We start from the raw sequence: 4,295 nt of genomic DNA on the forward strand, positions 1-4,295 counted from the left end.
TATTTTGGTTGGGTAGAAGCATGTCCTTACTCTTAGGAGATGCATGCTGAAGTATTTAGGATTGAACTGTCATGATGTCTGCAACTTATTTCAAATGGTTCAATAAGAACAAAAATATGTGCACAAATACACACAGAGAGATGAAACAAATCTGGCAGATGTTAACACATGTTGAAAAGACGAAGGGCATATAGAGTTTCATTGTACTTTCAACTTTTATGACTTTTCTACATTTCCCACCAACTTTCAATAATAATAATAATAATAGCTATTATTACTACTGGGGGAAGAAAAGTTACTGTTGAGGTGTTATGGCTTGCCCCAAAGTCTACAAATTCTTCTTTAGAGGACACTTATGAAGACATGGCTAGAGTCATAATTTTCTCCAAGTTCTTCTAAGTGCTTGTTTTTGAACAGAATCCCAGAAACTAAGAGTGTTACAAATACCTGATTGCAGCTCTGGTGGCTTTCTGGCTCTCTTGGTAGCTTGCTGGGGCAGGGAGGGTCTCGAAACACGTTGTGTCAGGGACACCCAGGCAGGGGCCACTTCTCTGCTGCCCTTGGTAGGAGGGAGGTGAATGGATAACCAGTTACCCTCCCTCCCCCCGCACTGTTGAACCCTTCTCTGAGCCTGCACAGGCGTTCCCCAGCTGAATCCTGCCAGCCAAACCAAGTCTCAGGGAAAACAAGACGCAGGTGGCCCTGTTTGCTAAACAGTGAAAAGCAGGTTTACGCAGGCACCTTACAAAAGGCTACACACCCCTTACAAAAGGTTACATTTTGGCATAAAAATGTCTCTCTTCAGACCTCAAAAGCCTGAGACAGTGCCCAGAGCCTTGGGCAGGTGAGGTCTTGGAGCTGGTGAGGGAAGGGTAGGAAATCTGGAAGTTCTTCCTTAGGAAGGCCCACCTTCAGCAAGTAGGGGGCGGAGCCAGGGAAGGGAGGAGTCTGATGGGGGGAACCTGTGGTAAACGTGGGAAATGTTACATGAGCGTTTCTGAGGTTAAGGGCTGAAAATAGTTCACTGGATGGGGCTGCTGCGTGGGCTTGGGGCTCAGGGCCTTAGTAATTTCCTTAGGTAAGGGCTGGGGGTAAGGAGAAGGGCTTAGAGATTGCCCAGGAAGGAGGGAAATGGGGGCACAAGGTGTAAAGGATTCTTCAAGAAGGTGAGTTGCAACACCGTGATGGTTGTGGTAAAGGGCGTGAGGTCAGGGAAAGGAGGAGAGGGTTTCAGTGTCTGGAGACCTGAGCGTGCCCAGAGACCGAGTGGAGCAACTGGGACAGAGGAAGTGGGATAGTTAAGAGAGCCAAGGGTTAGGGATGAGATCATAACCCATGTGGAGGGCAGTTTAGCAAGAAGAGACTTCTCTGAGACGGAGGGAGAGAAAGAGGGGGGCAAAGACGTGTGGGGGTTTTGAAGTCCTGGGTAGATACCAAGGCCACCCAGCCAGTTTACCCACTACACATTCTACTTTCATATCTTTAGAAATAAGAGTGACATGACATAAATCACAGCAAGATCCTTTTCGACCCACCTCCTAGAGAAATGGATATAAAAACAAAAATAAACAAATGGGACCTAATGAAACTTAAAAGCTTTTGCACAGCAAAGGAAACCATAAACAAGACCAAAAGACAACCCTCAGAATGGGAGAAAATATTTGCAAATGAAGCAACTGACAAAGGATTAATCTCCAAAATTGACAAGCAACTCATGCAGCTCAATATCAAAAAAACAAACAACCCAATCCAAAAATGGACGGAAGACCTAGACATTTCTCCAAAGAAGATATACAGATTGCCCACAAACACATGCAAAGATGCTCAACGTCACTAATCATTAGAGAAATGCAAATCAAAACCACAATGAGGTATCACCTCACACCAGTCAGAATGGCCATCATCAAAAAATCTACAAACAACAAATGCTGGAGAGGGTGTGGAGAAAAGGGAACCCTCTTGCACTGTTGGTGGGAATGTAAATTGATACAGCCACTATGGAGAACAGTATGGCGGTTCCTTAAAAAACTAAAAATAGAACTAACATACCACCCAGCAATTCCACTACTGGGCGTGGCGTATACCCTGAGAAAACCATAATTCAAAAAGAGTCATGTGGCTGGCTCGCCTGTTGCGGAGGCCGCCGGTTCCCCGCTTGCAGCCCTCCGCTGATGGCTTCGTGCTGCCCGGGGACCGGGAACCCGGGAGACTCTCGTCTGTGGTGCTGAAGGTGTGCCTCACCAGCCCACGGCGCGGAAGAGGGACGCCCCGGCCTTGGGGCCACCGCCCTCGCTTTATTTTCATTGTCGCGAACGCCGTCCGCCCGGGAGGCACCCCGTGACCGGCGCAATGAGTGCCAACGAGGGCCAGGAGATGGAACTGGAGGCATCGCGTTCTATTTATGAAGGAGATGAAAGTTTCCGGGAATTAAGTCCGGTTTCATTTCAATATAGGATAGGTGAAAACAGTGATCCCAAAGCCTTCCTAGTAGAGATTTCCTGGACAGAAACCTATCCCCAGACACCTCCAATCATATCTATGAACGCCTTTTTTAACAACACCATCAATGTATTTCGTGTGCATTGCAGATCGTCAGCTGTAAAAACAGAGCATATTAGCCAAGTTACGGGAAGCAGTGGAAGTCAATCTCGGGACGGCCATGACCTACACGTTGTCTGAATATGCCAAGGAAAATAAAGAGCAGCTCATGGAGAATCACCATCCTGTTCCTTCTGCTACGTCCATAAGCAATATCATCTCAGAGGAAACTCCTAACACAGCCCCATCAAATAAGAAAAAAGACAAAAAAGAACAACTTTCAAAAGCCCAGAAACGTAAGCTGGCAGATAAAACAGATCACAAAGGAGAACTTCCTCGAGGTTGGAACTGGGTTGATGTGGTGAAGCATTTAAGCAAAACTGGCTCTAAAGATGATGAATAGCACTTGGAATTTGAGACGAGGGAGGAAGAGCATCCTTTAAAAAGAATATGAAGCCCTTTTCAAATTCTCATCCCAATGGAGCAGAAGACTGAGTGACCAGTGAGTTCACAGCATGATCCATATTAATAGGCTTCTTGTCTTTATGTCTTCATCCCTTCTTTCTCTTAATTACTGAAGCATAAATTGCTTCAGAGAAATTTAAACACTAGTATTTGAACTTTATACATAATATTCTTTGTAGTTCCTTTTTATTTTTCAAGGGTGAACTGCTTTTTAATAAATGAATATCTGGGGGGCTTCCCTGGTGGCACAGTGGTTGAGAATCTGCCTGCCAATGCAGGGGACACGGGTTCGAGCCCTGGTCTGGGAAGATCCCACATGCCGCGGAGCAACTGGGCCCGTGAGCCACAACTACTGAGCCTGCGCGTCTGGAGCCTGTGCTCCGCAACAAGAGAGGCCGCGATAGTGAGAGGCCCGCGCACCGTGATGAAGAGTGGCCCCCGCTTGCCGCAGCTAGGGAAAGGCCTCGCGCAGAAACGAAGACCCAACACAGCCAAAAATAAATAAATAAATAAAATTATATATATATTAAAAAAAATAAAAAATAAAAAATAAATGAATATCTGTTTATACTTTCCTCCTGGTTTGGGTTATGATGTTTGATCATGAGAGCTTTCAATGGTATGTGGAATAGGAGAAAGAAAATAGAAAAAAACCCAAATCTGCCAAATGCATTAGAAAGCATTTGACTAGAAGTGCTGGTTCCTATTTAAAACCGTTCTCTTTGCTGCATATACCAAAATGGGAGTAAAAGATGCCTTAATATTTAATTTTTATATTGTTAGAGACAATGGTTTTAATAAATTCCTATTTATCTGTTGTTGTGTAAAAAAAAAAAAAAAAAAAAGTCATGTACCACAATGTTCATTGCAGCTGTATGTACAATAGCCAGGACATGGAAGCAACCTGTGTCCATCGACAGATGAATGGATAAAGAAGATGTGGCACATATATACAATGGAATATTACTCAGCCATAAAAAGAAACAAAACTGAGTTTTTTGTAGTGAGGTGGATGGACCCAGAGTCTGTCATACAGAGTGAAGTAAGTCAGAAAGAGAAAAACAAATACTGTATGCTAATACATATATATGGAATCTAAAAAAAAAAAAAAGGTTCTGAAGAACCTAGGACAGGAATAGGACAGGAATAAAGACGCAGACGTAGAGAATGGACTTGAGGACACGGGGAGGGGGAAGGTTAAGCTGGGATGAAGTGAGAGAGTGACATGGACATATATACACTACCAAATGTAAAATAGATAGCTAGTGGGAAGCAGCCACATAGCACAGGGA

General features: G+C 44.3%; 1 pseudogene; it reads left to right on the forward strand.

The window, feature by feature from the left end:
* The first annotated feature begins 2,349 nt into the window (after positions 1–2,349).
* On the forward strand, positions 2,350–3,054 carry LOC137756822 (RWD domain-containing protein 4 pseudogene; annotated as a pseudogene).
* Positions 3,055–4,295: the final 1,241 nt, after the last annotated feature.

This window comes from Eschrichtius robustus, chromosome 2 (assembly GCF_028021215.1).
Source record: "Eschrichtius robustus isolate mEscRob2 chromosome 2, mEscRob2.pri, whole genome shotgun sequence".
NCBI classification, from domain to species: domain Eukaryota; kingdom Metazoa; phylum Chordata; class Mammalia; order Artiodactyla; family Eschrichtiidae; genus Eschrichtius; species Eschrichtius robustus.